The 25,416-nt window shown below is 50.9% G+C and overlaps 1 protein-coding gene across 2 annotated transcripts in view; it reads left to right on the forward strand.

Moving 5' to 3' along the window:
- The window catches only part of TBCD (tubulin folding cofactor D), a 176,107-nt gene that overhangs the window by 68,300 nt on the left and 82,391 nt on the right, over positions 1-25,416 (forward strand). The gene's annotated exons all lie outside the window — the stretch shown is intronic.

Here is a 25,416-nt window from a genome sequence, read left to right on the forward strand (position 1 = left end):
TTGCTGCCATGTTAAAAACTGCCGCAAAAGGTTTAAAACAACGACTGTTCTATCTGATGATGTTGTGGGTCAGGAATTTGGGCAGGGCTCAGCCGGGCGATTCTTCCATTCCATGAGTGTTGACAGGCCACTCCGTGGTGCTAAGCTGGCAGTTGTGCTGGTCTGGAGGGTCGGGCATGGCTGTACTCATAGGCCTCATGCCTTGGTGGGTGCAGCTGGCCCATCGTCATTTAGTCTCACTTCAGAGGTCTCTCCAGGAGGGTAGTCGGCCTTAGAGGTTGCTCAGAACTCTGAGAGACCAAAATGGAAGCTTACTTGGATTTCACCCCTCAATGGGGAGAGGGTCAGGTGCCCCTTCCCCCCATTTCCATTCCCTCTGCTAAGAAGCCAGCGCTGTTATCTTTTTGTAGCTGAGTTTTTGGTATGTACCTCCTTGACTGCAAATAATACCAATCTCTTCTAGTTCTGATTCCCGCTGCCCCACCCCCACTTCAGGTGTTCTCTGTTGACTTCCCTTTATGGAAAGTGAAAGTTAGCTCTGTGTTCCTTCTACCCCCACACTCGCCTTCCCCATTGTCTTGGGGAGTGTTTCTATCTCTTAACTATATTGGGAGCCCTGCTTCCTGGATCTGTGTCGTCTTCTCTCTCAGGCTACCCCTTTAATGTGATATGGAACACATCCCTTTCGTAGGTTCCTGAGAGTGCCAGAGACACAAGTCTAAATGATTGAAAATGCCTTTATTCTACCCCATCTACCTGATGGTAAATAGTTTGGCTGAGTATAGATTTCTAGTCCAGAAATCTTTTACCTTCAGAAGTTCGATGCTTGCATCTAGCTTCCAGCCTGCTGTTGAAAAGATTGGTGGCCATTCTGACTCCCGATTCTTTCCTCCCAACATTTTAATATGAAAAATTTCAAACACACAGAAAAGTTGTAAGAATTATACAGTGAATGCATGCTCATACACCGACCACCTGGGTTCTACAGTTAGTATTTTCCTGTGTTTGCTGTATGGACTGTGTTGCTATTCCTGTTTCGTTCACTTTAGCCGTCAGTCTTTCTTATCTGCTTTGTTGCATTTCCAAGGAAGTTGCAGATATCACTACCCTTTACCCCCAGACACTTCAGCAGGAATGTTATTAACTGGAGTTCAATTTTTGTTGACAGTTATTTTTTTACATTGAAGGTAAAATTTACATTCAACAAAGGCTCAGATCTTAAGAGTACCATGTAACGAGTCTGACAATTGCAGTCCCCTGCTTGATCGAAACCCCATGACCTAGGACATGTGCTGACCCAGAACATTCTCTTAGGCCCCTTCCTGACTTTTCCCACCTCAGACTGAAGATGAGTTGACCTGTTCTAGAGTTTTATATGAATGCTGAGTCCTGATTCTTTTTTTTTTTTTTTTAATTTTTAATGTGCTTTAAGTGAAAGTTTACAAATCAAGTCAGTCTCTCATACAAAAATTTATATACACCTTCCTATATACTCCTAGTTGCTCTCCCACTAATGAACCAGCGCAGTCCTCTCCACCCTATATTTTCGTGTCCATTCAGCCAGCTTCTGACTCCCTCTGCCTTCTCATCTCCCCTCCAGACACATAGTCTCATGTGTCTACTTGATCCAGGAAGCTCACTCCTCACCAGTATCATTTTCTATCTTGTAATCCAGTCCAATCCCTGTCTGAAGAGTTGGCTTTGGGAATGGTTCCTGTCTTGGGCTAAACAGAAGGTCTGGGGACCATGACCTCTGGGATCCTTCTAGTTTCAGTCAGACCATTAAGTCTGTTTTATTTTACGAGAATTCCATGTCTGTATCCCACTGCTCTCCTGCTCACTCAGGGGTTTTCTGTTGTGTTCCCTGTCAGGGCAGTCATCGGTTGTAGCTGGGCACTTCCTAGTTCTTCTGGTCTCAGGCTGATGTAGCCTCTGGTTTATGTGGCCCTTTCTGTGTCTTGGGCTCATAATTACCTTGTGTCTTTGGTGTTCTTCATTTTCCTTTGCTCCAGGTGGGTTGAGACCAGTTGATGTATCTTAGGTGACTGCTTGCTAGCGTTTAAGACCCCAGACGCCATTCTCCAAAGCGGGATGCAGGATGCTTTCTTAATAGCTTTTATTATGCCAGTTTTCCTAGATGTCCCCTGAAACCATGGTCCCCAAACCCCCGCGCCTTCTACGCTGGCCTTCGAAGCATTCAGTTTATTCAGGAAACTTCTTTGCTTTTGGTTTAGTCCAGTTGTGCTGACCTCTCCTATATTGTGTGTTGTCTTTCCCTTCACCTAAAGTCGTTCTTATCTACTATCTAATTAGTGAATACCTCTCTCCTACCCTCCCTCCCCCTCTCATAACCATCAAAGAATATTTTCTTCTCTGTTTAAACTATTTCTCAAGTTCTTATAATAGTGGTCTCATACAATATTTGTCCTTTTGCAGCTGACTAATTTCACTCAGCATAATGCCTTCCAGATTCCTCCATGTTATGAAATTTTTCACGGATTCATCGTTGTTCTTTATCGATGTGTAGTATTCTGTTGTGTGAATATACCATAATTTATTTATCCATTTGTCCGTTGACGGGCACCTTAGTTGCTTCTATCTTTTTGCTATTGTAAACAATGCTGCAATGAACATGGGTGTGCATATGTCTGTTCACGTAAAGGCTCTTATTTCTCTAGGATATATTCCAAGAAGTGGGATTGCTGGATCGTATGGTAGTTCTATTTCTAGCTTTTTAAGGAAATGCCATATCGATTTCCAAAGAGGTTGTACCATTTTACGTTCCCACCAGCAGTGTATAAGTGTTCCAGTCTCTCCACAACCTCTCCAACATTTATTATTTTGGGTTTTTTGGATTAATGCCAGCCTCGTTGGAGTGAGATGGAATCTCATTGTAGTTTTGATCTGCATTTCTCTAATGGATGATGATCTTGAGCATTTCCTCATGTATCTGTTAGCTACCTGAGTGTCTTCTTTAGTGAAGTGCCTGTTCATATCCTTTGCTCATTTTTTAATTGGGTTGTTTGTCTTTTTGTAGTTGAGTTTTTGCAGTATCATGTAGATTTTAGAGATCAGATGCTGATTGGAAATGTCATAGCTAAAAACTTTTTCCCAGTCTGTAGGTAACCTTTTTACTCTTTTGGTGAAGTCTTTGTATGAGCATAGGTGTTTGATTTTTAGGAGCTCCCAGTTATTTCATTTCTCTTCTGGTGTTTGCATATTGTTAGTAATGTTTTGTATCCTCTTTATTCCATGTACTGGGATTCTTAGCATTGTCCCTATTTTTTCTTCCATGATCTTTAGCATTTTAGATTTTATATTTAGGTCTTTGATCCATTTTAAGTTAGTTTTTGTGCATGGTGTGAGATATAGGTCTTGTTTTATTTTTTTGCAGGTGGATGTTCAGTTAAGCCAGCACCATTTGTTAAAGAGACTGTCTTTTCCCCATTGAACTGACTTTGGGCCTTTGTCAAATATCAGCTGCTCATATGTGGATGGGTTTATGTCTGGATTCTGAATTCTGTTCCATTGGTCCATGTGTCTGTTGTTATACCCGTTGAGTTCTGATTCTTTATATGCAGTTTTTTCCACTTGTAGGTGCTTCTCTTTACCCTCAACATTCCTAGTTTCCTAAACTTTATCTTCCGTTCCATCTGTTCAGCATTTCATTTCTGGTATTATTACTCTGGGTGCCTAAGATTTGTTTCCCGAGTGCCTTGTTCTTGGTACCTTATTCTTTAGTGGTTTCGATAGCGTCTTTGATGTCTCTGAGGATTTTAATGATTGTGTTTTGGGAGGGGGGGGAGTGTACTGCCTGCATAGCCTCTGTTTCTCTATCTTTGGTGTGAACCCTGCCCTCCTACCTCATCCTCCAGGACTGACCTGCTGCAGAGGGGCGGGGCCGTTGACCGCAGGGACAGTGAAAGAGGGGCTTTGGGGACTCGTTCTTTGGTAGCTTTCAACAGTGCTCCTCTTTTGAGGCTTGTCCTCCAACTCCACTTCCAGAGTCAGCAGGGCCTCTCGCTTGGGACAAGCCTCGTGCCCTTGAGCCTCATCCCCCACATGTCTGTGACTCTGGCCTGAGCTTATGCTCTGCCCCTAGAGCTTATGTTTAAAAAGAAAAGAAATCCCCTTTCTGTGAGTTTTGGTGGGATTCAGTCCCCCACATGACCCAGAAGTCTGTGACTTGGGTTTTAACCACAAAGGTAATACATCTTTGGAGATAGTGGTTGGTGGCCGTGGGGGCATTTATTGAATGTTTATCATTTGAGGCACTGAGCTGAGTGCGTTACACGTGCCTGTTCATTTAATTATTACAACTCTTTGAAGTAGGCGTTGGTATGGGCCGTTTGACAGAGGACCAGAAAACACAGAGAGGGTAAGTAATATGGCTAAGGTCACACAGCCTGTGGCACTAGAGCAGATTCCAGATGTGTTTCATGGGTAGAATGAGGCCTCCTTGCCAGATGCTGATGGCAGTGGGGGGGACCCACTGCTGGACCCATGTGCCCAGCCTTGGCAGGGGCTGACAGTGGGGCTCTGGCAGTGTGGGGCCTCTGAGCACCTGGGTGTTGGGGTGATGGGCTCTATGGGGTTGGGTATCAGAGCTCCATGGCAGGTGCCACCCTGCCCCCACACGCTGCACTGGCCATAGTGGGGGGCAAAGTGCTGCAGAGGGCGCGGCCCAGCCCCCTTGCTTTGCTCCTCTACTTAATTCAGGCAAGCCCCGTTGCTGTTCTGCCCCTGTGCCCGCAGTGCTATCAGAGTGTGCACTCAAAGGACGCAGCCTGGGCCTTAGGACCCACAGCCTAGAGTACCCCACTGCCCCCCAGCAGCAGCCCACAGGGCCCTGGGCGACCCTTGCACCCTTCCCCCCTCTCCCTTGCACTGGGTGCCCCTCCGAGGCCTCTTCCTCCCATCCGTAGACTCACACCTTCTGTCCTCTTCCCGTTGAAAGTGTGTTCCCAGATTTTCCTGACCTGTAGGGCATCCTGGTGGGATTCCTTCTTGAGGGAAGGCCCAGGGCACTTGGTGCTGTCCTCTCAGGTTACCAGAGGTCTGGTTGAGATGGCCAGGGTGGCTGCCTCCTCCTTCCCCTGCTCAGCACCTCAGTGCCCATTTCCCCTGGACTCTGTTGTTCCCACTTTTCCTTCCTCCTGGTCCTTGTCCTTTCCGGAGAGTCCCAGTTCCCTTGGGGTGCCTCCTCCTGGGCTGAGCCCTGCCACCAGCCTTCACCGCCTGCTTAACTCCCACTGAGGTCTTGGCTGTAGACAAGGGAGGCCATGTCCTGGGTGGGCCCAGACCCTCCCAGACTTTTTGGGGTGCTCTAGCAAGTGTTTTGGGTGATGTAGGGCTCCATACCCTGTTGCTCACTGCTCAGAGCTGCCAGCCTTGGCCTGGAGCCCTTGTCTTCTTGAGTGGTGACCTCCAGCACCCCTGGCCCCAAGTGCCCCCGCCCCCCGCCAAAGGCGCTTCCTCCCCCTGCCCCTTTGTGGGCACCCCCGGCCCCCTCCTTATCCCCTTCCATGGGTACCCCTGGCCCCCTGCTCCCTCCTGCAGGTGCCCCCGCTCCCCTGCCCTCCTCGGGCACCGCTGACCCCTGCCCTCCTCTCAGGTGCCTCCAGCCTCCTGTCCCTCTGCAGACACCTCTGGCCGCCCCCTTCCCCATCTTTTGCAAGTACCCCCTAACCTCTGGACCCCCGATAGGCGCCCACACCCCGTTCCGCTCCTGAGTATCCCGGGTCCTTTCCCCCCATGGGCCCCCCTACCCCCCTGCAGGTACCTGTCCTTCCTTGGTAGCCTGGGGTACCCGCCAGTTTGTGCATGGGAGCTTGGTGTCTACCTCCTTCCAAGCCTGAGCACTGTGGCTTCTATCTTGCAGGTGTTCTAATCACAGGGAGTGAAGGATTTCAGTGTGGCGTCCTGGGGAGGCAGGGCCAGCGTGTCTGAGGAAAAGGGGGAGTTTTGTTGTTGGAAACTTATTTCGCATTGATGAGCTAATGGAGGGCTTTGCTTGAAACATGAAGGCTGAGATACAGAATGCCATTTCCTAAATTTGTAGTGCCTGCTGCTGCTCCAAAGCTCCTGCCGCGGCTGCTGGCAGTGCGAGCTGGGCCTGGGGTGCTGGTGGGCTCCCGGCTCCGGGCAGTGGCACTATACATCATCAATAGGGCTGTCACCACCAGCTGCACTCCTGGCACCCACACACTCTGTCCCTGTGGCCACTTCTCCATGCCTGCCGTGTGCCTCCCCCTACCCTGCACCCAGACCTGGACAAAGTCCTGATGCAGCTGCCGCCACGGCCCCTGCCCAGCTCAGCCATTCCACTTGTCAGGCGGGTCTCCTGTATCCAGTGAATTCCGCTCTCGGCTTTTGTCCAGTGGGCACCCATAAGGTTTTAATATATTAGGCTTCATGGGATTTAACTACGGATTGTATGGGGACTGCCTCTATATCATAACATGGTGTACACACAATGTCCTGTTTCGTAGAACGTAACTTGGACGTTAATGGATGTGCACCTGTATTTGAATTTTTAGGAAGCCAGAGCAAATTTGTTTGTTTTGCAGGATGGCAGTGCCAGTTTCTGAGGAGAACCACCCCATGTGTCTGGCTGGCGGGAATGGCAGTACCTAGCCTGGGCCTGGGGCAGCGGGTGTCTGGGAGGCTCTGCAGGGTGGCCGCCAGCAAGTTTCTGGGCGTGTATGGCCCGTGGGCAGCTTTTGTGCTGCTACTGTTCCCAGGGATCCTCCCCCACGCCTCTCCCCAGGAATGTAAGGGAATGGGGTTCCCCCCCCCCCGCCGGGCTGCGCATGCACGCTGAGAGGAAGTCAGATTGAGCTGAAAGGTCCCTTTGTTCTGGCCCTTCAAGCAGGGCTTCAGAACCAGTTTTGAGAGGCTTTCTTATCTGCACTCACCCTCTCCCAGCGCGATTGGCTCTGTGACTTTTGGGTCTAAAATGAAACTTGAAACCATGAGCTATAGGGGTGTTGTGTTTTTTATTGGGAAATTCAAAACGCGATTCCGGCTGGTGAGCTTGGGCCAAGTTTTCAGGGTTCCCACAGTTCTCATCCCCTCTTCTCCTCTCTCCACCCGAACAATAAAAGTCCTTGTTTTTCAGAATTCTCTGTCTCTTCGGACTCAGGCTGCATAATTTCCAGTCCTGTGGCTCTTTACCCCATTTTGTTGAACTTGTTATTGAAAATGCACTTTTACATGTAGATCTCTGATTGGGTTCACAGCCATACATGCAAATTATTTAGAGTCAAGAAACAGTTGTTAAAATTCTGACACAGATTTATTTTTTCCTCTTCTTTTTTCTCATGCTACAGATAACACCAGTGAAAGATGTAGCAAAATTAAAAAAGTGAACAGACACAAGACAGATACGGGTGGTGGTGATCTCTGGAACTTCCCTAGATGTATCTGAGTTCCTCCTAGTTCTGCCTACTGTGACTCTTAGCTGCTTTTCCACATTTTGTGTTTTTTTCTCTGCTGCATTCGGGGTAATTTCCTGAGCCTTTTCCTGAAGCCATGGGTTTCTCTGGCTGTGTGAAGAATTCAATGAATTTTAATTCCATTGCAGTGAATATCTTATTTTTTTTAATCACTAGACGCTTGTCTTGGTTTTTTTTAAAGATGTTAATGTTTCCATTCCTTCTTTTTATATCTGTTCCAGGTGTACTTTTTCATGTCTGTCTTTTGGGATATTCTAATCACATCAGGTTCTTGGGCTTGGAATCTGTCTGCTGCATTTGCAGACTCTATCCATGTGTGTACCTTTCTCGTGTTGTTTAGTATTTGTACTTAGTGAGCTCATTTTCAGTAGTGGTGAGCTTTACCACACACCACATGCCCTGTGGAGGCGTCCTATGAGTGGTTTTGTGCTGGTTTTCTGGGGCTCCCAGGGTGCCACTGCCCTGGGCTTCCCGCTCATTTCTCACCTCCAGCGGTGATGCAGACTGGACCCCACACCTGTGCATGGACCTTGATTCCCCATGGGAACCTTTCCCCCTTCTTCCAGAGCCCTTGGGAGAGACACGCTTCCTTGTCCGAGGACTGGGCTGGTGGGCAATATATCTTATCCCCTTTTTCACCAGAGCCCCTTTCAGTGGTCCTGGAGGTGTAAGGGGATCCCAGCAGGCCCAGGCCCCTCACGGATGGTTATAGTCCATCTCGTGGTTGATAGGACTGCATGGAGCCAGTAGTCTGTAGTTGTGTGTGCCAGCAATTAATGGGAGTAGCAACCATTAATACGAGAATTAATTGTTACGGAGCACTTAGCTGTCTACAAGGCATTGTTCTAAGCACTTAGACACATTTATGAGTCCTCACGATAACCTGACTCCAGAGGGACTGTGGGTTTGGAGGAGAGAAGCATGGTGGCTCTCCTGTGGCTGTTCTGCAGGCTCCTCAGCGATCTCTCATCAGTCTTTGCACTGTGCTGGCTCAGGGTTGCTTCCCAGGACAGGGCCACAGCGGATTCGCTGGTGACAGCTTAGCGAAACTGAACTCCTGGACAGAATCCCCTTCCCTGGTGGGTCCGGGGGTGGGTCTAGGGGCAAGTCTGGGGGCAGCGGGCAAGATGTGGGAGGTGGAAGTCAAGCAGCAGCCAGTATGCTCTTAGGGGTGGGGCTGGGGCTGGGACAGGGGCTGGGGCTAGTGCTGGAGCTGGGCTGGGTCAGGGGTTGGGGCTGGAGCAAGGCTGGGGCAGGGACAGGGGCAGGAGCTAGGGCAGGGGCTGGGGCTGGGGTAGGTACTGGGGCTGGGGCTGGAGCAGGGGCTGGGGCAGGGGCAGGAGCTGGGGCAGGGGCTGAGGCTGGGGTAGGTGCTGCGGCTGGGGCCGGAGCTGGGGTTGGGTCCTTGGTAGCTTGTGCCATTTGTGGTGACCTGTTGACTACTCTGTTGGTATGGGGCGGCAGCTGGGCCCACAGCTTCTCCATCTCCTGCTGTACCTCCTGGTGGGTCTGTGGGCAGCTCCTCTGTGCCTTGCCTACACTATCAGGGCCAGAGGCTGGGCGGCAGGGCAGTTGTGGGCTCAGCCAGGTCCTCTGAGGGTGGCAGTGCATCTTCATGGGCTCCAACTTGTTCTTGCTCACTCTCCTCTGTGCTCAGTTCCTGCCAACACGAGGTTGGCCAAAGAGGCAGAGGGAGCTGCTGGGCATAGACATCTAACATGGCTGCTGTGGTCACATCAGCTCCCCTATGTTGCGTGGTGACCCTAGTACGGTATCTATGGGATTGGGTAAGGCTCTGCAAAGCAAAAATTGATAGGACTAGAGATACCTAGACAGATAGCTTTTTCTCCTGAGATTTCAAAACACCTCTCTCACTCATGGAAGATCAAGAAGAAGCCAAAGTGATAGAGATACTTTTCCATCCTAGCATAACTAGACTGACCACATACATATGTATGGTTTGAATAACAGAAGTAGCAAGCTAGACTTCAAGATTTACAGAGCTGTGCAGCCAGCAATTGCAGGAGCACGTTCTTAGACACACAAGGAACGTTTGCAAGTTCTGAACGTTCAGTAGGCCATAAAACAAGCTCAAGAAATTTCTGACTATGAAGCAATAAAATTAAAAATTGGCTACAGAAAGATAAACATAAGATACAGATTTTTAGTTTGAAAACATGGATTTCTAAGTAACATATGAGTTGAAGGAGAAATCCCCATGGAAACCTTAAAATAAAAATATAAAATAGAAAACAAAATATTACGTATTCAAACTTTTGGAATATAGCTAGCAGGGTAGAGCCTTAGACAGAGTTGTCAAGATGAGGTCTGTGGGCCCAATCTGGCACTGATTTTTTCTTGTACACCACCTGCAGACCAGGAATGGTTTTACATCTTTAAAGCATTGCAAAAAAACAAAGAAGACTTTGTGAAAGACACTGCATGTGGCTACAAAGCCAGAAATATTTACTCTCTGGCTCTTTACAGAAAAGTGTGCGACCCCTGCTCTCAAAGCTTGTAACGGAGGTAAAGGGCTCAGACGACAATGTAAGGAGCAGAAAGAAGACGCCCATGTAACGTTAGAAATTAAAGAGATCGAATACAAAGACCCAAAAGGGGACAGACAGACCCAAAAGTTGAGTCTTCAGAAAGGCTAACAAAATAGAAAGCCTCTGGGAACACTTCCTGACAGAAAGGAGACCAAACATAACAGTGTTAAACATTTAAGGGCCATGAGGCAGGCAGCTCGGAGATTTGAAAATGACATGTTAAGAATATCTTTTGCTAATGCGTTTGATAGTTCAGACAAAATAGACAAATTTCTAGAGAAATATGATTTATCAGAATTGACTCAATTAGAAGTAGGAAGGCAACTAATGTGTACTTCAGTATCCTTTTCACGCCGTACAGTCAACCCGTGTAAGCGTGTAATTCACCGGCTTTTAGTGTAGGCACAGAGTTGTGACTACACTCATCGCTACAGTCCATTTTAGAAATTTTCATCATTCCAAAAAGAAGCTTCACAGCCCTTAGCCATCACCCCCAGTCCCCCATCCTTACACTCCTGGCAGCCACCGAGCTACTCTCTGCGTATACAGGTTCTTCTGGTTGTTTTATATGTATGGAACCATGTAGTATGTGCTCCTTTGTGACCAGCTTCTTTCGCTTAGCATAAGGTTTTCCAGGCTCATCCGTGTTGTAGCTACGAGCACTTCATTTCCCTCTGTGGCTGAATAATATTCCGTTGTATGTATATATATACACTCACCACATTTTGTTTATCCCTTTGTCTGTTGATGGGCATTTGGGTTGTTTCTGCTTTTTGGTTATTATGAGTAACGCTGCTGTGAATATTTGCATACATGTTTCCCTGTTCCCTGTGGATGTAGGTTTTCATTTCTCTCGGTATATACCCAGGAGTAGAACTTAGGGTTGCTTTTAAGATCAAAGGACCTAACACATATGAAGAGTTTAGAACAGTGTTTGGCGTATGGTAAAACAAGTGTTAGTAGTGATGGTGATGGCAATATAAAGTGCGTCTTTAAGACAAAAAGGGTTATTATGGATGAAGTCTGTTTTTGTCTAACGTTAATGTAGCTGCCCCAGCTTTCTTTTCATTAGTATTTCCTCAGTGTATCTTTTTGTGTTTTAGACGTATGTCAATTTAAAATTCACTGTTCTTTAACTGGTGCATTTAGTCTATTTACATTTAATGTAAATACAGACAGATTTGGATTTGAGTCTAGTGTCCTTCTTTGTGCTTTCTATTTATAGGGCACTTCCTGTGCTTTAAAAGAATCACCTTTCTTGGCTTTTTAAAAAAATTAAAGTTTTCACTTCAATTTCATATTTTCCCCTTTTATTGATTTAGAAATTATATACTCAGTTTCTCTTCTTTAATGGTAATCTTCAGACTTTTATCAACTTAATGTCAAAAGTTAGCTTCCTAACCCACCTTTATAATCCATAGCATGTGCTCGCCCTCCACCTGACATACCGTATTTTTACGCAAATGATGTGTGTATTATGTTTTTTGCCAACTTCACCGTCCCCCAAGGTATTTTCATAAGCATGCTATGCTATTTCTTTTTTACAGCAACATGTAAAAAAAAAAAAAAAAAAAATAGTGTACTTACCAAAATACCTCACGGGGGTGGGGGTGGGAGGGTGCAGTTGGCAAAAAAACAACAAAACAAAACACGTGTGTTATTTGTGTAAAAATACGGTCTTATTATTGTTGTGTTTTTAGTACAATCTTTTTGTTTAATATTGTTGTTGTTGCCATGTAGAACTGCCGTAGAGGGTTTCTAAACAGTGGCTGGTGGATTCAAACCTCTGAAATTTTGGTTAGCAGCCAAGCTCTTAACCCTTGTGCCACCAGGGAACGTTATCTTTTTAAAGATGGTGTTTGTTTTGACTTCCCTAAACATACACAAGATTTCTTTTGCTTACCTGTTTTTGTATCTCAGCTTTCCCCTTTGGGATAGTTAGAAGTTCCTTTGATAAAGCGGTGTTAGTAGCAAACTTTCTCGTTATAGTTTGTCTGAAAATTTCTTTGTAGCTGTTTATTCTTGAAAGATAGTTTAATTGGTACACCATTCTAGATTGAAAGTAATTTTCTTGCAGCATTGATTCCTCTTTCTTTCTGGCTTACGTTGTTGCTCTTGCTAAGTTGGCCATCAGTCTAATTGTTGTTCCTATAGATGACCTGCCTTTTATCTATGGCTACTTTTAGGGATTTCTTTTTATTTTTGGTGTTTTGCAGTGTCAGCGTGATGTGTTTTGGTGTGGATTTCTTTTCATTTATCTTACTTTATGTAGTTGTGGTTTCTGGGCCTGCATCTTTATATATTTTTTTCATTGTGGAGAATACTCAGCCATTAATTCTTCGGAATTCTCCTGGCTTTGTGAGTATTTTCTCCTTCTGGGACTTGGATTAGGGCTTTGCTAGCCTCGTTTTGTCTGCTGTGTTTCTTCTTTTCATATTTTCCATCTTTTCTCTTGGGACTGCATAATCAGTAATTTCATCAGCTCTTTCTTCCGATTTACCAGATTCAGTCATCTGCTGGTTTCATCCTCTGCCAAAGCAGATACTGTAGTCTAAGTTTCAGTAATTACATTTATGTATTATATTATAGGAAACCCTGGTGGTGAAGTGGTTAAGTGCTATGGCTGCTAACCAAAAAGCCAGCAGTTCAGATCCACTAGGCGCTCCCTGGAAACTCTATGGGGCTGTTTTACTCTGCCCTGTAGTGTCGCTATGAGTCGGAATTGATTTGGCAGCAGTGAGTTTTTATTATATGCATGGGGCTTAGATACAGTGTATTAGGTATATTATTATGTATACTGAGACATTATCTAACTTTACCTGGTCATTTCTGATACTGTCTTATTTTTTATTCCTTTAAATATTTCATGTAGAGTTTTATTGAAATATCTAACATTTGAAAATATTATCTGAGCTGTAGCATCCAAGCTTTTTGCAGGTTTAAATCAGGGTTCTGTTTGTTGCGTTGGTTTTTTAGCACCCCCACCCCCACGCCCGGGTGTGGACACCTCCATGCTTTGCATCTGACACCTGAGTCACGCCGTTGCCCTCGTGGGGCCCTGCTCATGGGCCCTCCTTGCCTGCCTGGGCTCTGACACCCCGCATGGGCCACTGTGGTCCCCATGTCCCTGCCTGCACCTGCTGACCTTGCAGGTGGCTTCAGGACTGAATTGTCAGGTAGGGCAGGGAAAGGTGTATGCTTTTTTTTAAGAAAAAACACTTCTTATATTGTTTTTAATGTATAGATTTCAGTATCCTTTTAATGTGTACAATTTTTTTTGGCATGTGATGTGAGCATGTATATGTACATTTATACACATACTATACATGGTGTTTTAAAAGTTTTCTGTAATTTTTTTGCTTTTCGACATCTGGTACTTAATTGGAACGAGACTCTGTATGAAAGAGTTTTCAGCTGTACATATGTCAAAGTGGTGTGGCTTCTAGAACTTGACATGTACCTAGAGGGGACCTGTAAACGATATAGTCTCTCTACTTGGTTTTATCTTTATTTCTGAAAGTTGAAATTCATATATTGGGTCAGAGTCAAGTCTGTGACATTTCTGAACATTCAGTGATACAGTTGTGTTTAGATCAGTAGAAGAGTGTATTGCATGTGCTCAGAAAGTAATGCCTTGCACGTAGTTTATTCTATTATTTTAGAGATTTTTTGATGACTTGGGACTGGTTTAATGAAAAATCTTGCTACCTGGAATAACTCCTAGGAACAAAAGCTCTTTACCTATTAAATGTGTTTCTACACCTTCCTGGTTTTGTTGACGTCTGTGTTCCTGCTAGCTGCAACCCCTATTCAGCATTTAAGGTAAAACTCAGGCTCCTTTGACTGGGGAGCACACGGCAAAGCAGCTGGGGAATCCCCAGCACTTGAATTTCAGGCTTACTTGTGAAAGCCCTGTGTCCCAGCTTCCCTGATGATGCCACTGAGCTGCCTCACAGTGGGCGTGGCACTGGGAAGAAGTGGGACTGTGGGCTCTTTGCATGTGCCTGGGGTAGAATGGACCCCTCTTCTCTGCACTGTGTCCATGCTTCCGGACACTCTGGATTAAAGATGAACTCAGCCATGAGGGCACCCTGGTGTCAGAAAGTTCTATCATGAGCACCGCCCTTCTCTTGGCCCTGCAGACAGTAGTTGTGGGGGAGCAGTTGTCTGGCCTGTGGTGGCTCTGTGGGCGTCTGTGCTGTGGCCGGCCCTCCTCTGACTCTGCCTCACAGATGGACCTGTGGGTCCAGGTAGTGAACATGGATCGGAGCTGCGTGGGGTGCGGAACCTATAGCCTTCTGAGGTGTGCTGTGAACCAGTTCTTCTTGGCATCTGGGACCAGGGCCCTGAGGGCATGGGGTTAAGGTGGCGCTGGGCTTTGCCTCGCCTCCCCACATGGTGCTGCTGCCCCAGGGGTGTGGGCGCCAGCGCCCTATGATCATTTTCATTGTGTTAAGCAAATGCCCTTGGAGGGTGTTTGGCTGTGAGTCTGTCTGCCTGCGTGTTCACATACTGATCCGCGGCTTTTAGGGAGCCACGCGTATGTCCTGAGAGGGGTGGTCCGCTGACCACAACAGCTTGGCGGTGCACACGCTGTCACTCGGGCTAGACATGCCCTGGGCTGGGGCAGTGTGAGTCAGATGGTGGGCCTCGAGTTTCACAGAACCGTGGGGCCTGAGTTCCGACGTGCTGGTGGAGCCAGTGGATTTGCAATGGCTACACTGTTGTGGAAATCCAGTGGGAGGCAGGGTGAGTTCTGGAATGCTGGGACTCGAAGGGAGTGGGTAGATTGGACTCGCCCTTCTGTGCAGTAGGTAAGGGTGGGTTGAGGTCATTCCTTGCACGTGGGGCAGAGTGGGGCCTGGACGCTCAGGCTAGACCCACCTGTCATAGCAGTGACCCTACTGCGGAGATCACTTACCGTAGGCTTGTCAGGGCCAGTTAATAATGACATCCCGAGGCAGGGTCTGGAGTGAGAGGAGTTCTTGAGGGGCCTGTGGCTTTTGGGTGACTGTGCTGAGCTTTAGAGCCCCACATGGCCACTGTCTCAGGGCCACAGCAGCCTGGGCACAGTGGCTGGAGAGCCGCGCCCTGAGTCAGTGGTAGAACTGGTCCCTGACTTCCTGTTTAGGCTTTTAATTCTCTGAATGCTTGTTTTTGCTTCTTTCAAGTTGTTCCACTTAGGCCACTCTGTCATTAGCTGTGGGCGTCGTGTGTGTGCCTGGGGCTGTGTTGGTGGGGGTGAGGCGGGAGTGGCCGGGCTGGCTGCTTTCCTTTCTCTTTGTGGCCTTGGCGACAGCAGAGGGATGTTGCTGGCCGGCCTTGTCCCCGTGGTGCTGCTGGCTGACAACATTGAGGGGGTAGTGGCCACTGTGTGTCTCATAAAACGAGGACCATGCAGGGATCACGAGACATTGATTCCTTGGGATTTCAAGGTGTTCAGTTCACAAAGAGCTGTTCCTTAGACTGTCAGTGAGAAATCATTTTAGCACAAAATATGAACTCGGGGGCCTCACTGAAGCTCGCAGCCCAGTCTGACAGCAGAGCTGGGGTAACTTGGTGGAGTGATGTGGACCACTGTGGTGGTTCCGTGTGCCCCATGCCTGTGGAACCCACGTGCACTGGGGATGTCTTTTGTGGGGTTCAGCCCACACTCCTCGTGGGAGTCGCCTGTGGAACCCGCGTGCACTGGGGATGTCTTTTGTGGGGTTCAGCCCACACTCCTCGTGGGAGTCGCATTCCTGTCTCCGTTACCTTGTTTGGGATGATGCCCACCATGCGGTGCTGTGAGCCCCAGGTCCTCCTCTCAGTGCTCTGGGGGGCCTGTGCATGGCACGTAGGCTGCAGGGACATGGACCTGACACCATGTGGGGGTTCAGAATCTTGCCCCCTGGGGTGTTAGTGACACCAGGGGAGGGCACACTCCTAGGAGCTGCATGTCAGCCTTTGTGCAGCAGACATCCACTGCCCTTGGAGCTGGTGAAGTTCAGGAGGCGGTGGCTGTCTGGGGCCAGTGCAGTGGTTGGTGGCGTTGCTCCAGGCGCTGCTGGCCGGCCTGTTGCCAGTATGACAGGGTGACAGCCACTCATGATGGACATGCTGCCTGAGTAGCCGAGTCAGCAGAAGGGCTTGGTGCACTCGTCAGTTGCATCTATAGGGACACGCAGGGTCAGGGGCTGCCTGCCCAGCCCTGCTCCAGCTCTGTGCTGGGGCTGGGCTTTGTTGTTACCGTGATGCTGGAAGTTCCTCTGCCTAGCATACCAAGTGGAGAGCACCCAGGGCCTGACAAGTGCAGGGAATGCCATCGCTGAGCAGTGTCTGCTTCCCCACACGTGCAGCAAGGCCGTAGGGAGAGTGGGCGTGATGAACCCCAAATCGAAGACATGGCCCTCGGGGTGAGGCGTGATGAACTCTGAATCAGAGATGTGGCCCTGGGGTACAGGGTATGATGAGCCCCAAATTGAAGATGTGGCCCTGGGGACAGGCGCCCTGGGAGCTACGTCGATGTCTGTGTGTAGGGAGAGCAGGACACAATGACCCTGAGACATGGCCCTTGGGGAGTGGTGATGATGAACCCCAATTGAAGACATGGCCCTAGAAGGCAGGGCACAATGAACCCTGAGACATGGCCCTTGGGGAGTGGGGGTGATGAACCCCAATTGAGGACATGGCCCTGGGGAGCAGAGCACAATGAACCCCTCGGGGAGTGGGGGTGATAAACTGCAATTGAAGACATGGCCCTGAGGGGTAGGGCACATTGAACCCAGTATCAGAGATGTGGCTCTAGGAGAGTGGAGTGTGATGAACCCTGAGACGCGGCCTGGGGGTGGGGCGTGATGAACCCTGAATCTGAGACATGGCCCTGGGTGTGGGTGCCCTGGCAGCCACGCTGATGCCTGTGTTGGCTGGTAAAGAGTTGTTGCTGCGAGTGTTGGGGAGCGTTCATGAAAACTCCTCAGGAAGGTGCAGGGAGCGCCACAGACCCCGCCCAGCTGGTGGCAGGACCCCGCCCAGAACCTGCCAGCACCCGGGAGCAATCCCTGAGCTGGGGAACTCTGCCAGCAGTCCCCAGTCTGAGGGGTCCTCGGTCGGCACAGCGTGCCTAGAAGGCCGCCGAACGAGTCTCCGTCTCTGTAGGCCATGTGGCCGCTGCTGAGTTGGTTTCCCAGCTGCCCTCCTGGGCCCCCGCCTCATGGTTCCCCCTGTAGAGACGTGGGAGGGCAGGTGGTCGCCACCCAAGTTTACTGGGAACAAGTTGTGAAGGTGCTGCAGCTTCGTGAACTCACACAGAGTTGGTAAGTTTCTTTCTGAGGGCGTGGGGGTCCTGATGCTCATGCCCTGCTGAGTGTCACCCTTGTTCCGCATGCCTGGATACCACTCTCAGAGCCAGCGAAGGCCTGCCAGCTGTTTCTGTTAACATTGACAGTGTTACAGTTTGTTTTAGGAAGGAGTGATTTTAGTGGAGAATGTTTAAGATGATTAAAAGGGTGACCTTTTTTGAAGGCCGAGTCTCTTTCTTTCGTCGTGTGGCGAGAGTGTACTTGTTTCCATCCTGGTAGGTCTGTCCGTCTTTATATATCCATCCTGGTAGGTCTGTCCGTCTTTATATATCCATCCTGGTAGGTCTATCCGTCTTTATATATCCATCCTGGTAGGTCTGTCCGTCTTTATATAAAGCGGGTTGCGTCACCTCTGCTTGCAGCACCCGGAGCCTGTCGGGAGGGGCGTGGACCAGGAAGCAGCTCTTTGGTGGCCGTGTGGGAGGTCCTGGCAGAGGTCCTTCCTCCTGGAGACCCCCTTGCTGTCCGCTAGGGGACGGAGCCCCGGGGAAGGGGCCTCATACGCCTGTGCAGTTTGGAGAAACGCTGATGTTATGAGGCTAAGATAAGGGTTATGAGGAGTGTTTGAACGTATAGGCTTCAGTGTGGAGAAAATCAAGGGAGTACATGGGTAGAAGGTTGTATTTTCAACTCGAGGATTATTTCTAAGCAGGTCATGGGACGTTAGTGCTGTTTCTGGTTTAATGTGGTAGGTGGATCGCCAGCCAACTCTGCTCAGCAGCAGTTCTCCAGCAGGGAGTTAGCCTGACTGCTGTGGACATGCTGTGCAGCAGTGGGTGGGCTCACAGCTGTGGTGGAAGACCCTAACCATCTGGGTGCCTTGAAAAATCCCAGGTGCCCCTAATGGGGCCCCTCACTCAGCAGGTGGGCAGGCTGTAGTGGGCGCATCCTTAGAGGTCTGGGGATGGACGTGTTGAGTCTCCTCTGCTGTCCTGAGGTGGGGTCAGGAGTTATCTGGATGTAAAACAGCCTCTGTCCTCTCAGAGGCCAATGAATGTGGCTCACCTGAGCTGCGAAGGGTCTTTTCTGCGTGGGTACAGAGCGTGGGCTCGGCTCATCTGGCTGAGGGTGGCAGGTGATCCAGGGAGGGAGGCTCAGGTACTCTTAGGTTGTTACATAAAACCTGGAGAAGCTGAAGCACTGTAGATGCTAGTATAGGTTAGAGGAGGTGAGTGGTGTCTGCTGCCCTTCAGTTACAAAGAGGGGTGCGGAAGATGCCACTCTGGCTCAGTGTTAGGGAGTGTCTCCAAGAGGAATGGCTGAAAGAAGAGTCGCAGAGGTGTGTGTTCTTGGAGAGAGAATGGAGAGAATTCATGCCAAAGACCTTTGCACCTGTGTACAAGGCTTGCCAGATGCTGTGGGGCAGCTGTAAGTGGGGACTAGGGGGTCCTGAGAGGGTTCTGGGGAAGGCTCCTGGGGAGTCCTGAGGGAGCCCTGGGGGAGTCCTGAGGGTGGTACTAGGGGGTCTTGGGTGGGTTCTGGGGAAGGCTCCTGGGGGAACCCTGGGGGCCCCTCTGCGGGATCAGTGGTCAAGAGGGAGGGCTTTGGCCCCAGAACCCCCCTGCAGCTCGGGCTTAGATGGCTGCTGCCACTTGTCTAAAGGTGGTCTCCCAGCAAAAGCTCTCAGCCTTGTGAACGTGGATAGTCTCAGGTTTGAGAGCAGATTTAGAAAGAACAGGAGGTACTTACTGCCCCCCAAAGTGGATGGTGAAGGGCAGGCATGCAGGAGAGGCCCAGCGTCATGGCTGACCCGGTGCCTGCAGATGGCAGGGGGCACGTCTGACCAGGTGTGGTGATGACGGAGTCGCCAGCCACAGCGTCTTCAGGATTCAACCTGAGAAACCCCTCAGGACAGCTTCTGCACATGCCTGGTGCTGAGAAGCCTCAGTAAGCCTGTCCTTGGTTTTCATCGCAGGACAACCCTGCCACGCCACTGCTGTCTGCTCTTTGTGTTTGTGGCCTCCGGTCCTCTCAGGCAGGAGGGAACGGGAGTAGCTTTGTGACTTTAGAGTCAACTGCTCTTCAAGGTTCCTTGGAAGGTGTCTCACTTATTGAGAAGCAGGTGCATCCATGGAACACAAACCCCTGTGTCAACAGGGTGTTTCTCCACAGCACCACTGTCTGAGCACCTGGAACACGTGGCCCTCTCTATTTCCAGACTGTCACAGCAGATTGATTCCCATGCTCATGTTGAGTATATGGCCCTCTGTGTGCCCAGCTGTCACAGTGGACTCATTCCTGTGCTTACGTCGAGTGTGTGGCCCGCCGCATTCCCAGACACAGTGAACTCATTCCCATGCTCACATCAAGCACATGGACCTCTGTGTGCCCACCTGTCACAGTGGACTCATTCCTGCGCTCACGTGGAGCATGTAGTCCTCTGTGTGCCCACCTGTCACGGTGGACTCATTCCTGCGCTCATGTGGAGCATATGGTCCTCTGTGTGCCCACCTGTCACGGTGGACTCATTCCTGCACTCACGTGGAGCATATGGTCCTCTGTGTGCCCACCTGTCACGGTGGACTCATTCCTGTGCTCACGTGGAACCTGTGGCCCTCCGTGTGCCCGCCTATCACAGTGGACTCATTCCTGCGCTCACGGGGAGTATGTGGTCCTCTGTGTGCTCACCTGTCACGGTGGACTCATTCCTGCTCTCACGTGGAGCATATGGTCCTCTGTGTGCCCACCTATCACGGTGGACCCATTCCTGTGCTCACGTGGGACCTGTGGCCCTTCGTGTGCCCACGTGTCACAGTGAACTCATTCCTGTGCTCATGTGGAGCACGTGGCCCTCTGCATGCCCGACTGTCACAGTGGACTCATTTCTGTGCTCATGTGGAGCACGTGGCCCTCCATGTGTCTGTCACGGTGGACTTACTCCTGTGCTCACATGAAGCACGTGGCCCTCTGTGTGCCTGACTGCCACAGTGGACTCATTCCTGTGCTCATGTGGAGCACGTGACCCTCCGCATGTCTGACTGTCATGGTGGACTCATTCCTGTGCTCATGTGGAGCATTTGGCCCTCCGCGTGTCTGACTGTCGTGGTGGACTTGTTCCTGTGCTCACGTGAAGCACTTGGCCCTCTGTGTGCCTGACTGTCACAGTGGACTCATTCCTGTGCTCGCGTGGAGCACGTGGCCCTCCGCGTGTCTGACTGTCACAGTGGACTCGTTCCTGTGCTCACATGGAGCATGTGGCCCTCTGTGTGCCCGACTGTCACAGTGGATTCACTGCACGTGCTAACCCAGTAACAGGTGGAACCCGAGCACAGATTGTAGAGTGGCGTGTACCGTGTCCGTGTCGGCTACCTGCCAGAGCGCAATGGGCAGATGGCCTCCTTGGCTCTCCATGACGGAGCCCCACTCATGGGTTCCCCTCTGACCAATGTAGACTCACCCAAATGACGGTTTCCCGGCCACGGGGTGGGGACGGTGTTCTGTGGAGTCATTGTCCTGGGAACCGTGGCTGGTTCTCCAGCATCTCCACACAGAGGAGAGCCATCTCTTTACTTACCTGCACGGTGGCTGGGGGGCCGTGGCCTCTCCATGTCTCAGCTGAGCTCTGAGCAGTTGGGCTGCTGTGTGAGGACACGTGGTATTGCTGTCCTGGTGGCCAGACCAGCTCCTGGGCGCAGTGCCGGCTCTGCCTGTGTGGCAGCCTCTCACAGATCTGAGCATTGCTCAGGGTCCAGCCCCTCATGTGAGGAGGGCCATCCTCCCTGCGGCTGGGTGGCTGAGGTTACCTGTTGGCAGAGCCACGTTTTCCTTCTGGAAGCAGTATCTCTCTGTTGGTCTCGCATTGGTGGACCCAGCTCTGCGGTGCCTCTTCCTGCTGCTCGTGGAAGGCTGGGCTGCCTGTGGGGTGAGCATTGTACCCTCAAGAACCCTACAGTCCCAAATGCCTGAAGCCAGGGGTCTGCTTATTGTTCAGATCAGTATAACTCATACTTATCAGAAGGTGTCACTGTGTGCGTTTGCATGACGATTTGTAGGGACCTGTGATACCTGCCTCTGCCCAGAGCTCCTGACCTTTCCACCCTCTGGAATTGTGTGGACCCTGGAGAGCTGGGACTCTGGCAGCTGGGACCCTGGGAGCTGGAACCCTGAGAACTGTGGCCCTGAGAGCTGGGACCCTGAGAGCTGGCACGGCTGCGGCTTCTCCCCTAGAAGTGGAATTTCCCCAGGGAGTGGGCGCTGAACAAATGGTGTCCACAGGGAAGAGTGTTCAGTGACGCTGGTCTCCTGCTGCCAAGAGGAAGCCCTCTGGGCCTCTTGGGCCGGCGCACATCTGCAGTGTGTAATTGGAACCTTGAGCAAGGGTTTTGTTCAAAGCTGTGGAGCAGCTTCCTTATTTTTAAACCTGATGAATCTGGAAGGAGTTGTTAAGTTTTGAATTTTTTCCTCTGGTTATGAATTTTCTTAAAGTTTAGGGCAAAAGTTGGTTTCCGTCCCTCACCCTCCCTACCCAGACTTTTGTTGTTCAGGGGGCTGCATGCATCTGTCCTCTGGAGCCAGCCCTCGTGTCCTTGGATTGCTGGATTTCAGGGCTGGGAGCCCTGGGGGTGGGGGGCATGGCCCCCTTACAAGTGCAGGGCAGGCTGCCTACCACTGCCAGGCCCCGCTTCTCACTGCAGGGCCCAACCCGAGCACCTGCTCTTCTGATATCTGGTTGAAGAAAATGGTCACCTCACTTGCTGCCCACCTGAGCCGCTTCACTCTGCAGCCAGGTAGCTCCCAGACTGCTGGAGAGCCTGCTTCCTGCTCCATCGGTGACATGCTCTGCTGGTGTCTTCCTGGTCTGGCAGTGACTGTGACACCAGGCTGTGCTGCCAGGCCTGGTGCTCGATGCAGGTCTGATAGAGGTGCTGGCAGGGGATCTGAGTGGGGTGGGGGTGGGTGGGAGGCAGAGGCTGCCAGGGACACTCATGCTGTGGGCCAGAGGGAAGACCTGGGTGCTGCCTCTCAGCTGCACCTGCCCACATAGGCCTTGGCCCCTGCTACTCCGACAGGGCAAGAATTGAGGGCCGCCCAAGTGCACAGCATGGGGCATGTGTGGGCTTTGGGTCGGAAGTCAAGCAGGCCCCCAAAACTGAACCCTTGCCTACCAGTCTTTTGTCTTGCAGCCCCCGTCCCAGGGCAGCCCACCCAGCGGAGGGGACACAGCCCCTTGTGTTCTTGCCTGTGGCAGCCTGGTCCTGATGGGGAGTCCTGCGAGCTGCTGAGCGCCCGGCCTTGGGCTCCATGGTCACAAGGGGAAGACTGACAAGCACTGGTTTAAGACCCTGCATCTCACACACACCATACGGATGTGTTGGGGACCCACCTGCCTGGGAGGGCGGGCTGCGGTGGTTAGGAAAACAGCTCTGTGAGCAGAAATAAACGTGAAAGGCTGTTGGGATCCTAGGTATCGTGGGACTGTGAGCTTGGAGAGCAGAGGGCCAGAGTTTGGCATGAGATGTTTGGTTGAGCCGGAGGCAGCGTTTGTTAAAGGCATCCCCGTGACTGTGTGCACCGTGTCCCAATCTTGGAGTGGCTGTGGGTTCTGTGCAACCCTTCCTCCCCTCAGGTGATGCCTTCCCTTCCAGCCTCAAAGGCACAAGGCTTATGAAGGCCCAGGCACACGGGGTCCTACTTGGCAGGAAGGGGCATCCCCAGGAGTGAACCATGCATACATGCTCTAGGGCAGAGCGATGCAGGCCCTTGGAGGAGGCCAAGAGTAGGTTTCCAGCCATGACAGTGCCACCCGACTGCTTCACCCCGCCCTGCAGTAGAAGATGGGCCAGACTGACCAGCGGACCAGTGGTCAGACATGCTGACACAGAAATGCCAGTAAAGATATGACGAAGTCTGCACTTGACGCATGTGATCACGCAATACATAGTTCAGGGACATGTGTCTGTCAGCCTCTCCTCCAGGGATGTGTGTCTGTCCACCTCTGCTCCAGGGACGTGTGTCTGTCCACCTCTGCTCCAGGGACGTGTGTCTGTCCACCTCTCCTCTAGGGACGTGTGTCTGACCACTTCTCCTCCAGGGGTGTTTGTCTGTCTACCTCTGCTCAAGGGATGTGTGTCTGTCCACCTCTCCTCTAGGGACGTGTGTCTGACCACTTCTCCTCCAGGGACGTGTATCTGTCCACCTCTCCTCCAGGCACGTGTGTCTGTCCACCTCTCCTCCAGGGACGTGTGTCTGCCCACTTCTCCGGGGATGTTTGTCCACTTCTCCAGGCACGTGTGTCGGTCTACTTTCCTACTGACTGGCCAGTTAAAGTGGTGCTATAGAAACCATCTTGTATTCACTTGGGAACAGTAACCTGAACCCTACAACCCCAGGATCAGGTTCTGAGGGTGATGGGCAGGCACCCCCACCACTTTGGTGACCATGGGCCCAGGATGGGGGGCGGTGAGCTGACTGTATGAGGATACTGAGTCCATGTGGAGGTGGCTGTGGCTGCAGCTGGGAATGAGCCATGTTGGGGCTGGAAGGTGGTTGAATTTGTGTGTAGGTGGCTGTGGCCATGGGCTGCGGGGGGGGAGGGGGGCAAGTTGCCCTGGGGGGGTCCTGGCTCTCTAAGAGGTGGTTTCTGAGTGTGGGCGCTGGGTGCAGAGCACCCTGAAGGAGATGTTCGGAGTGCTGACCACTGTCATTCCTAGTTGTTTTTTTTTAAATTAATTTTGTCCAGCGGACCGATAAATTAGGACTCTACAACCTGCATCCAGATTCCCCTCCGGCTACAGAATTGCTGAGTGGGCTCCCCTGGGCGGCAGCGCTAACATGCAGACTTGGGGAGCCAGCTCACCATGCTACTGTGTTTACACCATGCTTTCCTCATCAAGGAGCCATAGCCCATTAGTGCTGACATCCTTTCGGTCACGAATGGGTTCCCATTAGCACAGAAAGTGAACGTGAGCCACACAATGAAACTAGAGTGATTCTGGGTAAAGCATCATAGCTTTGGCTTAGTTCAGGCTGAGATGGTCATATGCAAGTCGCTCATCACATCTCCTTTATCTGCAGCAGCGGCGTGGCGCCTCTCATCGACATAGCATTTACACACACTATTCATGACGCCAAACGCAGGCTTCATTTTTAGAGGGTGGAGGTGGATACAGACCAATTGTGGTTGATCCTCCTTCAGATCAGTAAAGCTTGTTTTCTGTCTGCTGGCTGGTGGGAGCAGATGCTAGTCAGCTGCAGGGCCTTCTACTCAGGATGTGATGTGCCCGGAGGCACGGGAGTTACTGGGGCTCTAGTCCGTTGTGTATTGGCTCCCAGGGTGTGTGGGAGTTATTAAGGGCTCTAGTCCATTGCAGAAACGGCTCCCAGGATGTCCGGGCATTATTGGGGGCTCTAGTCCAACACAGGAAACGCTGGCAGCGTAGTGGTTAAGTGCTACAGCTGCTAACCAAAAGGTTGGCAGTCCAAATCTACCAGGCGCTCCTTGGAAACTCTATGGGGCAGTTCTACTCTGTCCTATAGGGTCACAATGAGTCGGAATCGACTCGAAGGCAGTGGGTTTTTTTGGGTTTAGTCCATCACAGAGACAGCTCCCAGGGTGTGCGGGAATGATCTGGGGCTCTAGTCCATTGCAGAAATGGCCCCCAGAGTGTGCCGGAGTTATTGGGGCTCTAGTCCATTGCAGAAATGGCCCCCAGAGTGTGCCGGAGTTATTGGGGCTCTAGTCCATTGCAGAAATGGCCCCCAGAGTGTGCCGGAGTTATTGGGGCTCTAGTCCATTGCAGAAATGGCTCCCAGGGTGTCTGGGAGTTACTGGGGACTCTGGTTGCAGAGTTGGCTGCGAAGCACTGTGCAGTCTGTGACGCGGAGGTGCGGTAGCTCTGTAGGAACTCCTGTGGCACCCTCTCTGTCCTGAGGTCCATGCTGACCAGGCCAGGGGGTGGGCGGCAGGTCTGGGAGAGATGGACGCTCCACAGAATGTTGCTCTTAGAGGTCTGGCATAGCTGCGTGACTGAAGCCCAAGAGGGCGGAGGAGCGTTTCTGAGCAGAGTCCTCAGTATACACACAGCAGTGCCGAGAGGAGCTCCACAGGGGTCCCCATCACACATGCATAGA

The sequence above is a fragment of the Elephas maximus genome, chromosome 19 (assembly GCF_024166365.1).
Source record: "Elephas maximus indicus isolate mEleMax1 chromosome 19, mEleMax1 primary haplotype, whole genome shotgun sequence".
NCBI lineage: Eukaryota > Metazoa > Chordata > Mammalia > Proboscidea > Elephantidae > Elephas > Elephas maximus.